Raw genomic sequence first — 11,568 nt, forward strand, 5'->3', positions numbered from 1 at the left:
CCAGGCCCCGGCGCCGGCCCCGGGACCCCAACCTGCCCCTCCCACCGCGGCCGCCCCGGACCGGGGGCGCAGCACAAAGGCCGGCCCGACCCGCTCGGCGCCGCGGGAACAAAGGCGGCCGCCTCGGCCGGGCCGGGCACAGGTGCAGCCGCAGGGCCCGGCCGGGCCCAACATGGCCGCGCCCGCCAGCCCGGCCCCGTTAGCCGCCGCCGCCCGCAGGCCGCCGCCCCTCCCCTGCCCGGACGCGTCCTGGCCTCCGCGGTCCGCTCGGTCCTCCCGCCGGCCCTCAGGCCTCCGCGGTCCTCGCGGTCCCCCCGGTCCCCACGACCCTCTCGGGCCGCTCAGCCTCCCGGTCCCCCATCCCCTGAGCCGGCCCCTCAGGCCTCCTCGGTGCCCTCAGTCCTCCCGGGGCTCCCGCCCCCTCAGGCCTCCGCGGTCCTCCCCGCCGCCCCTCAGGCCTCCCACAGCCCGGCCTCCCGGCCCCAGGCCCGGCGGTTGGCGGCCCGCGACGGGGCCCAGGCGGGCGCCCCAGTGACCTGCGGTGCGTCGCATCCTCGGCGGGCGGCTCTCCGGAGCGGCGAGGCTGGGAGGGCCGGGGCCGTGCGGCGTAAGGGGAGCCCCGAACGGGGAGGGGGCGGCGGCGGCGGGCGCGGCGCGGCCGGGCCGAGGCTCTCGCGCGCGGCGCCAGCCCCCGCCCCGCGCCTCCGCCGCCACGCCGCCGCCACGCCGCCAGGGGCCGCCGCCACCTCCGCTTGAAACCGCGCGGGAAAGTGCGCGCCGCTGATTGGCTTTGCCGCGCTCGCAGGCCCGCGGACCGGGCTTCAAATCACGCCGGGGCCGCGCGCACGGGCGGGGCGGGCGGAGCACGCGGCGGGTGGCGGCCGCGCGGCCGGGCGGACTGGCAGCGCCGGAGCAGGGCCGCGGACCCCGCGAGCCGCCTCAGAGGAGCGCCGGGCGCGCGCCCTGCTCCCGCTACTCGGCGGCGCACCCGGTGACCCGGCGGCCTCAGGCGCCGCGCGCAGTGACGTCACGGTCCGCGCCAATCCTGCGTCAGGCCAGCGCTGGAGGCCGTGGGCGCGCGGCCGCGTAGGCCGGCGTTGGGCGCGCGGCCCGCCTGCGCGGGTCCGCAAACTCCTGTCCCGTGAGAGGGGCGCGGGGCCTGGGGCCCGCGGCCCGCGGGAGGCGGTTGGCGGCGTGCGCCTCGTGGAGCAGCAGTGCGGGGACGGGTGGGGAAACCGTCGCAGAGGCTGTGCCGTTGCGGGCCCGGGGCCTCAGCATAGACGTGGCGGAGAGGGTCAGACGCCGCGACGGGGCAGGGCGTCGTGCTCTTCCCGCCTAACGGCCGCAGGGCGTGAACAACGAGTCCCCCCGGCGAGGGTCCGGCCCGGAGCTGGGTGCGGCTGCGGGAGGACCGCTTGCAAGGGGAGGACGCCGGGGCCAGGGGCGCTGCCCCAGCGCCGCTGCGGTAGCGCCGGGTTTAGTGGGGTGGCGCGGGCGTGCGGCTCTGGGAGGAGGAGGAAGCGGCGCGGGCGAGCGGGGAAGTCAGACGCTGCAAAAAGCGAGAGGGCCGGGCCGCTGAAGCCGATGTGATTTGCTGCCTGCCGCTCATGGAAGTTCGGCTCCTGCCTCCAGGTGCTGCCCGAGCCGGCGGCCTTGGGTTTTCTGTCAAGCAGGTTCGGGGAGCCGGGGACACCTTCGGCCTTGAGCTTTAGTGTCTGCTCGAGCTTTACAGGCCCAGCTTGAGGCCTCGTTGAGAAGAGGGCCCAGGGGAGCCTGGCGAGAGTTTGGTCAAGGAGAGCTTTGTTAAAGTGCGCCACCCGAGTTCCCCTCAAGAAGGGTCTTGCTACCCGGCCTCGGCTATAGAACGCCACCTCAGCCCAGGTCCTGCCTCCCCGGACCCAGCTCCAGCCGCCAAGGAGTGGCCACAGTTCACCTCCCCTCTTCCTCTCCCGCGCCGCCTCCACTGCTGTCCCTTCACAGGTGCTGGGCCCTGTATGGGTTGAGTTGTGCCCCGCCCAAAAAAACAAGTGTTGCTGCAAGACTTACTGTAAGGCTATAGTAATTGAGATATTGTGGTACTGGTGGAAAAATACACAAATAGATCCATAAACAAAATAGAGAACCCGGATATAGACCACATAATGGAGTCAACTGAGCTTGACTTTAGGAAATGGAGAAAAGACATTTCCACAAATGGTGCTGGAACAACTGGATGTCCACATGCAAAAAAAATCAGGCTAGACACAGAATTTACACCCTAAACAAAAATTAATTCAAAATGGAGCCAAGGCCAGTGGCTCACACCTGTGAGAAGTGTGAGCCAGCACTGTGGGAGGCCAAAGTGGAAGGATTGCTTGAGCCCAGGAGTTGGAGACCAGACTGGGCAACATAGCAAGACCTCGTCTCTATCACCAAACAAATAAATGAATTTTTAAAATGACAGCCAGGGCCGGGCACGGTGGCTCACACCTTTAATACAAGCACTTTGGAAGGCCGAGACAGGTGGATCGCCTGAGGTCAGGAGTTCCAGACCAGCCTAGCCAACATGGTGAAATGCCATCTCTACTAAAAAAAAAAAAAAAAAATACAAAAATTAGCCATGCATAGTGGCGGGCACCTGTAATCCTAGCTACTCAGGAGGCTGAGGCAGGAGAATCACTTGAACCTAGGAGGTGGAGGTTGCAGTGAGCCGAGATCATGCCACTGCACTCTAGCCTAGGTGACAGAACAAGACTGTCTCAAAAATAAAAATAAAAAAACAAAAAGTGAACAAGCCAGGCACAGTGGCTCACACCTATAGTTGTAGTTATTTGGAAATCCGAGGCAGGTGGATCATTTGAATCCGGGAGCTCTGGGCTATGCCAATCAGATGTCTGCACTAAGTTTGCCATCAGTATGGTGACTTCCCAGGAGCTGGGAACCACCAGGTTGCCTAAGGAGAGGGGAGCCAGCCCAGGTCAGAAACAGAGCAGGTCAAAACTCCCATGCTGATCAGTAGTGGGATTGCACCTGTGAATAGCCACTGCGCTCCGGCCAGTACAACATAGCAAGACCTTCCTTGTCTTAAAAAGTGGACAAAAAGGCAGTGGCTCACACCTGTAATCCCAGCATTTTGGGAGGCCAAGGCAGGAGGATCCCTTAAGGCTAGGAGTTTGAAATCAGCCTGATGAACATAGTGAAATCCTGTCTCTACAAAAAATAAAAAAACAGCCAGGCATGGTGGTGCATGCCTGTAGTCTCATCTACCCAGGAGGCTGAAGCAGAGGGATCTCTTGAGCCCAAGAGTTACATGAGGCTACAGCGAGCTGTGATTGCACCACTGCATTCCAATCTGGGCAACAGAATGTGATCCTGTCTATAGTAAAGTGGACAAAAGACCTCCACAGATGCCTCCTCCCTAAAGTAGATATCCGGATGGCAAGGATGCACGTGAAAAGAAGATCCTCACTGTCAGGGTGTAATCTCAACTACTCAGGAGGCTGAGGTGGGATGACTGCTTGAGCCCAGGAGTTTGAATACAGCAAGACCCCATCTCTCAGAAATAACAAGAGGAAGAGAGACCTGGGCTAGCAGTTAGTATGCTCAGCCCCCTTGTCATGGGACGCTTCACAGAGTCCTCACCAGCAAGAACGCTCTCATCAGACACACCCCTTGGACCTTGAACTTACCAACCTCCATAACCGTAAGAAATAAATTCCGGCCAGGTGCAGTGACTCATGCCTGTAATCCCAGCACTTTTGGAAGCTGAGATGGGGGACTCCTTGAGCTCAGGAGTTTGAGACCACCCTGAGCAACATGGCAAAAGTCCATCTCTATTAAAAAAAAAAAAAACTGCAAAATCAACTGGGTGTGGTGGTACATGCCTATAGTCCCAGCTATTCAGGAGACTGGGTGGGAGGATCACTTGAGCTCAGGAGGTTGAGGCTGAGTGAGCCATGATTTTGCCACTGCCACCGCACTCCAGCCTGGGCAACAGAGTGAGACCCTGTCTCAAAAATAAGTAAGTAAATAAATTCATTTTCTTTTTTGAATCATCCAGTTTCAGGTAGTCTGCTATAAGCAACAGAAAACTAAGAAGCCAATCTGAAAGGGCTACAAACTTGTATGATTCCAACTCCATGACATTCTGGAAAAGGCAAAACTATGGAGACAAAAAATTAGCCAGGGGTTAGGGCAGGGAGGGATGAATACGCAGAGCACAGATGATGTTTAGGACAGTGAAAATACTCTGTATGACACTATAACAGTGGATACAAGAATGTACAGCACCAAGAGTGAACCTAAAACTGGGTTTTCAGTGATAATGATGTGACAATGTGGGGTCATTGATTATAAGAAATGTACTACTCTAATGGGGAATGCTGATGATGGGGGAGGCTGGGTGTGTGGGTGAGAAGGGACTATATGGGACCTGGGTGCACTTTCTGCTCAATTTTGCTGTATAACTAAAACTGCTCTAAAAACTAAACTTTAGGCTGGGCACAGTGGCTCACCCCTGTTAATCCCAGCATGAGAAGCTGAGGCGGATGGATCACCTGAGGTCAGGAGTTCGAGACTAGCCTGACTAACGTGGCAAAACCCCGTCTCTACTAGAAATACAAAAATTAGCCAGGTGTGGTGGCAGCCACTTGTAATCCCAGCTCCTCGGGAGGCTGAGGCAGGATAATCACTTGAATCTGGGAGGTGGAGGTTGCAGTGAGCCAAGATTGCACCATTGCACTCCAGCCTGGACAACAGAGCGAGACTCCATCTCAAAAAGAAAAAGAAAAACCCCACAAAAATTGAGTGGGTGACAGAGTGAGACCTTGTCTCATAAAAGAAAAAAAAGGCTGGGTGTGGTGGCTCACGCCCGTAATCCCAGCACTTTGGGAGGCCAAGGCAGGCAGATCACCTGACGTCAGGAGTTCAAGACCAGCCTGGCCAACGTGGTGAAACCCAGTCTCTACTAAAAATGCAAATATTGGACTGGGCATAGTGGCACGTGCTTGTAATCCCAGCGACTCTGGAGGCTGAGGCAGGAGAATTGCTTGAACCCAGGAGGTGGTGGTTGCAGTGAGCCGAGATCATGCCATTGTACTGCAGCCTGGGCAACAGAACAAGACTCTGTCTGAAGAAATAAATATATAAAAATTAAACTTTATTAGTTAAGAAAAAAGATACATTGAAGTCTTAACTCCCAATACCTCAGAATGTGGTCTCATTTGGAAATGAGGGTCTTTCCAGAAGTAATCAAGTTAAAATGTGGTCATTAGGGTGGGCCCTAATCCAGTATGACTGTATTCTTATAAAAAGGGAAAACTTGGCGACAGGCACACCAAGGAGAAGCCATGTGAAGATGAAAGTAGAGGTCAGGGTGATGCTTCCTAACGCCAATGACTGCTGGCAGGAGGATGGGACCCATTCTCCCTGGCAACCTAAGAAGGAACCAACTTTGGAAATAACTTTGATCTCTCGTGTCTGGCTTCTTAAACTGTTTAAGCTACCCAGTCTGTGGTGTTTGCTACAGTAACCCGAGCAGATTGATACTGTCCCTAATAAGGCTTCTGGAGAACCTGACCTATGGCAGCTGAAGTGGCTGGATTAGAGTCGGGGACATGGGGGTGAGGTGGCAAGGACAGCGGGCTTGGACTCAGGCAGTGGAGACAGAGACATTTACGAAGACTTGGGGCTGGGGCAGGTATGAGGGGCAGAGGGAGGTGAGCAGTGGCTTTTTTACTTCCTAGGATCCTGAGCACTGTCCCCACAGCAGAGGCACAGCCTTTGGCACTGGAGCTGTGGGAGCCAGGCAAGCCCCTCCACCCCTTGGAGGCTGTCTGTACAATGGGAAGCACATGGCAGGAGCCAGCCTGGGAGCCTCCCACATGGTGCTCAGCCTGCGCTCATTTCTTTTCTAGTAGACTGGGTTCCTGCCCAGGCCCCAACTCCAGGTGCTGGTGTGGGTACTAGAAGGGGTGCCGGGAGCTGAGATGTGAGCTTTCTGGACAAGGCTGTGTACCCACAGTCCTGGTTCCTGGGCCTCAGACACCTTAGGCTGCAGAATAAGACATCAGCTGGTGCAGCCTCCAGACTTTGCAGCCAGGTCACCTGCAGATAGAAACAAGTACCCAGCTGTGCCCTGCTATTGAGACCAGGTGCTGTGACCCAAGGCTCCAACCCTGGCCCAGCTTACTCCTAAATCCTCCAGGTCTCTCCAGCCACTCAGGAGTGCTAAGTCCAGTACTCCTTCTCCTGGTCTGAAAGGGATGAGAAAAAGGTCCTTAAGGCCAGGCAGGGTCCATTAAAAGCAAGCAGGATGAGAGTGGGGAGCCTGAGGTTTTAGGTCCAGGAAGAGCCTCAAGGGCAGGCGGACAGAACAAAGCCTGCTCGAAAAGACCCCTTGGTGATCAGCCACAGGCTACCTCTGCTTCCCACTAGAGAAGGGACTGGCCCCGGAGTACAATGGGGCCCAAGGAAGCCCTCCCCAGAGTCCCCACTAGAAGGGGTTACCAAATTATGTATTCTTCCTCCAAACCCTAAGTGGTGAGGCCCTGCTGGGTCCTGTGCAGAGTGTAGGCTTGGGCAGCTGCCAGGAGATGCCCCACAGCCGTCACTGCCAGAGCTCACCTCAGGCCGCCAGAGGCCCCTAGAAAGTGTCTATCTGGGCAGTGGCCAAAAGCCTCTGGCTATGGGGAGGAGGACAGGTGCCTCTTCAAGCCCTAGATCCCTCTAGGGCACAGGCCTGGAAACCGCCTGCCTCCCCACACCATTTAAATCTCCGCAGCGTAAGAGGAATACCACTACATCTCATTTCATTCTACGGATTTGGAATTAGGGCTCCTTTTCCCAAAAAACCTGCATTTTGAATAGTACAATCAACATGTAAATGTATTCAAAACATGCAAGTGTGTGTTTGGATTTCCTGGAAGAAAGTTATCTGGGGCTGGCTGGTCTTTTCCCGCCCAGCACAAGCCTCCCTCAGCCCAGACAAGCTCTCTCGGGTGATTCTGAGCCCCTTGCAGTGAGTCTGGCCAGCTCTGTACCCCAATCCCCACCCATACACACCAAGGGCCTCTCCCCAGAGGTGATGCGTGTTGTTGCTCTCAAGAGCATGAAGGGGCCAGGGTGGTGGCTCATGCCTATAATCCCAGCACTTTGGAGGCCGAGGCGGGTGGAATGCCTGAGGTCAGGAGTTTGAGACCAGCCTGGCCAATATGGTGAAACCCTATCTCTACTAAAAATACAAAAATTAGCTGGGTGTGGTGGCGCATGCCTGCAGTCCCAGCTACCTGGGAGGCTGAGGCATGATAATCACTTAAACCTGGGAGGCAGAGGTTCAGTGAACCGAGACTGTGCCATTGCACTCCAGCCTGGGCAACAAGAGTAAGAAACTCTGTCTCAAGAAAGAAAAAAAAAAAAACAAGAAGGAAGAGGTCCACACCAGACGCCTCTGGTGGGTTCCTGGGGAAAGGAGGCCCTGGTCTGAGGTGCTCGCCATTGGCAGGTGTGTCGTCCAAGCTCATCTGAGAGGCTCCAGGATGGGCTGTTGATTTCAGTCCCGCAGGGCAACGCTTTGGGTACACAGACTGCTGGGATGTTCTGACAGCCAGGGCTGCTTCCCCATCCCTGGAGGCTGAGAGAAGTTGTTCTTGGAGAGCAGGCCTCAGGCAGGTTGGTAGGGGCCACTGGAGGGGGGCCTGGGTCCTGGGTGGGCCCAGAGTGACACTGAGCAGGTGCTTAAGGACAGCAGCAGCCAGGCGGAGCCTTGTTTTGATCTCTTTATGACTCTCCTCTTTTCTCTAAAGAAAAGCTCCGTATCTGGCTGTCAGCTGTAGAGTCACCGCCTACTTGGGGCCTGCAGCCCTAGGAGGGAGAGTCCTCTTTCCCTCCATGTGGTTCTTCATGGCTGCATGTCTGGCACCTCCTGGCCCGCACCTCCCTATAAAGGCTGCTGCCAAAGGAGCCCCTGAGCCCCGGCTTGGCCTCCCCAACCCCCACCAGGGCTGGGGTCCCCCAGGAGCCAGGCTCATTGCCGTTTCCATGGAGATGTGTGCACTCTGACCCCAGCCTTTCTCCATCCCAGGCCGGATAAAGAGGGCTTCCAAGTGGAAACCAGCAGTCTCAAGCTGCCCCGCCTCCCAGGCCCCAGGTGGCTCCTGCCTCCAAGGAGGGGAGGGAAGGAGGCCCCATCCCCTCAACTCAGGACCCAGCAGGTCCAGAGCCGAAGCAGAGCTGCAGCCACGGCCAGAAGGGCCTCCCAACAACCCTTTCCCAGCCCTAACCACTCTGGTCTCCGGGCTGGAACTTCACCTTTCCCAAGATCTGGCTCTGTCCCAGCTCCCACTCAGCCTGAAGGCCACATTGGTCCCCTGGGATGGCCCATGGGAGTGACAGCTGCAGCCACTGGAAGCCCACGGGCAGCACTGCAAAGCCTCTTGGGGCCATGTGAACAGAGCTTCCACTGAGTTGGGGTCCCCATCGAGTAGGGGTGATGGACATGGGGGCTGAAATCCAGCTAAGGAGACCCTCCCCGTGTCCTGGCTGAGTCCCAGTGGTCACCTCCAGGAATAAACCACGTATCAGGACCAGGCTTCAGTCCTGGGGGCAACTGGAAATCCATCTCCCCACAAAGATGCTTCCTGGAGAGGCCACCCAAGCAAGCAGAGCCCCAGGCCTGAAAGGTGACCCCCACTGGTGTCACCCCTTGGATAGCCACAGACACCCACCTTTGGCAAGCACCAATCTGAACTTTACCCCTCTCGCTGTGCCAGCTCTTAGCTGAGGGACAACTTCCTCCAGAGCCCTCTTTCATCCCCCATAGCCCCGTGAACACTACCTCTGGACTGGACTAGGGGCTCCTAGGCCTGGTTCTCCCCCCTATCGGTTTCTTAGGGCCACAAAATGCCAGAAAGTTACCCTCATCGTTCTGCAGGCTAGGAGCCTGAAAACAAGGTGCCAGCAGGGTGGGAGGCTCTGGGGAGGGTCCTCCCTGGTATCTCCTCAGCTTCCGGTGCTTGCCTCAATCCTTTGGTGGCAACCTCTGAACCCTGGCTCCGTGGTCACGTGGCCTCCGCCTTGCCTGAGTCTGTTTTCTCTTATGAGGACCGGAGATCTATTGGAGTAGGGCCCTTCCTAATAACCTTATCTTACCTTGATTACATCGGCAAAGACTCTATTTCCAAATGAGCTCGCACTTATAGATACTGGGTTAGGGCCCAAAAATCTCTCTTTTGTTTTGTTTTGTTTTTTTTTTGAGACGGAGTCTCGCTCTGTCACCCAGGCTGGAGTGCAGTGGCCGGATCTCAGCTCACTGCAAGCTCCGCCTCCCGGGTTCACGCCATTCTCCTGCCTCAGCCTCCCGAGTAGCTGGGACTACAGGCGCCTGCGACCTCGCCCAGCTAAGTTTTTGTATTTTTAGTAGAGACGAGGTTTCACTGTGTTAGCCAGGATGGTCTCGATCTCCTGACCTCGTGATCCGCCCGTCTCGGCCTCCCAAAGTGCTGGGATTACAGGCTTGAGCCACCGCGCCCGGCCAAAAATCTCTCTTGAAACAAGATCTCAGCTCTGTCGCCCACACTGGAGTGCAATGGCGTGATCACGACTCACTGCAGTCTTGACCTCCTGGGCTCAAGCGATCCTCCCGCCTCTGCTTCCTGAGTACCTGGGACTACAGGCCCATAAGACCACGACCGATTTCGTTTTTGGTTTTTGGTTTTTGTTTTTTTTTTTCCAGAGCGGGGGGTCTCCCTAGTTGCCTAGACAGGTCTCAAACTCCTAAGGTCAAGCAATCGTCCTGCCTCCACCTCCCAAAGCAATGGGATTACAACCATGAGCACCTGGCTCTACAACACCTCTCTGACTAGTTGCAGGACTTTAGCAACTACAGTTGGGACCTTGTGTCAGGTCAGAGCCAGCCCCAGGGTGTGGAACTCACCTGCACACCAGGGCGTGCAGGGCGGCAGGGCTGGGACTGGTGACAGCCAGGCAAGCACAGTGTCCAGGCAGGAGAAGAGGTCCCCGGGCTCCTCGACCGCCCACAGGGCGCCCGCTCAGCCACGACTCCCCCTCCACGGCCCAGTCCTGGCCTCACTTCCCTAGAGGCCCTGCTAGGCCCCCCCGCGTCCCAGGCCCGGGTTCCCGCGCACCCCGCAACCTCGCCCCAGCCAGGCTCTTCAGATTTTGCAGCTCGAGGTCCCTCGGAGGGAAGAAAGCGAGGCCTGGGTGCTGCGCCCCCTACTTCCTCCTGCCGCCCCCGCAGCCCCCGTTCTGCACAGGGACTTCCCCGGGGTCGGGACCACCCAGAGCAGGGCGCGCAGCCATTGCTGCCCACTCACTCCAGCTTTGGCTAAAGAAACAGTTTCGTGCTAAAATAGCACTTCTTTTTTTAATTATGAAAATGGCAGGAAATTAAAACCCACAGCAGCAGAAGGAAGAAAATAAAAGTTCTTCCTAGACCCTGTGCCTGCAGCGACGACTTTGGGGAGCGCGTTGGGCCACTTCTTCCCTGGAATGGCGACCGTCTTTGGCAGCCTGAGTTAGGGACTGACCAGGGACAGCCAGAGTGCCACCCCAGCCAGTCTGGGACAGCCACGCAGGATGGAGGCTGCCTCCCCTTCTGCCAGCCAGCCAGATGTTGTACTATTTTTTATTGGAATAATTTTAGATTTACTGACAAGCTTCGAGGATCATAGACAGCCCCCCAACCTGGTTTCCCCGAATGGTAACATCTTACATTTCCAGGGTAGCTTTGTGGAAACCAACACTGGTCCCTTACTATTAACTGATCACCAGGGTTTATTCAGAGTTCACCAGTTTTCCCACAAATGTAGAAGGATCTAAAAAGCAAATGTGGCTGGGCACAGTAGCTCCCACTGCTATAATCCCAGCACTCTGGGAGACCCAGGCAGGTGGGCGGCTTGAACCCAAGTTGAAGACCAACCCGGGCAACATAGGGAGACCTCATCTCTACAAAAATTTTAAAATTAGCCGAGCATGGTGGCATATGCCTGTAGTCCTAGCTACTCCAGAGGCCGAGGCTGGAGGATTGCTTGAGCCTGGGAGTTCAAGGCTGCAGTGAGCTATGATCACACCACTGCACTCCAGCCTGGGTGACAGAGACTCTGTCTCAAAAAATAAAAAATAAAAAGCAAATCTAGGTGCAGCAAACCACCATGGCGCATGTTTACCTACGTAACAAACTTGCATGTTCTGCACATGCATCCTGGAACTTAAAGTACAATAAAACTAAAGAAAAAAAAAAGAAAATCTATATGCAGAAGATGGAGCCCAGCCAGAGCGCTAGTGTGCAGCACCCCACTGAACTGGGGGCAGTAGCACAGCTGGAATCTGTGGGGAAGGCCCTGGAGAGGAAAGTGTTTGCAGGGAAGCCTGAGATATCCCACTGTCCTTGGCTGAGGAGTGGGCTGCACCTGCTCAGGATGAGGCCACCTGGACTTAACAGGAAGCAAGCTGCCATAGAAACTCTGGCCCAGCCTGCATGGAGAGACCTCATTCTAACCTCACTGATGTCCCTCATGAATGCTTTGGTACCTGGCTCCAAACCCGTCTCAGCCCACAGGCTTGGTATGCAGC

At 56.6% G+C, this 11,568-nt stretch overlaps 1 protein-coding gene across 4 annotated transcripts in view; it reads right to left on the reverse strand.

Annotated features, from left to right (window-relative positions):
• NSD2 (nuclear receptor binding SET domain protein 2) overlaps nucleotides 1-686 on the reverse strand; it is a 113,385-nt gene extending 112,699 nt beyond the window's left edge. For all 4 annotated transcript variants that reach the window (XM_031664786.1, XM_031664790.1, XM_031664792.1 and 1 more), the window contains exon 1: nucleotides 537-686. The gene's annotated coding sequence lies outside the window, so the exon portion shown is untranslated. The remainder of the gene's footprint in view (nucleotides 1-536) is intronic.
• Nucleotides 687-11,568: the final 10,882 nt, after the last annotated feature.

The sequence above is a fragment of the Papio anubis genome, chromosome 3 (genome assembly GCF_008728515.1).
Source record: "Papio anubis isolate 15944 chromosome 3, Panubis1.0, whole genome shotgun sequence".
In the NCBI taxonomy this organism is placed as follows: domain Eukaryota; kingdom Metazoa; phylum Chordata; class Mammalia; order Primates; family Cercopithecidae; genus Papio; species Papio anubis.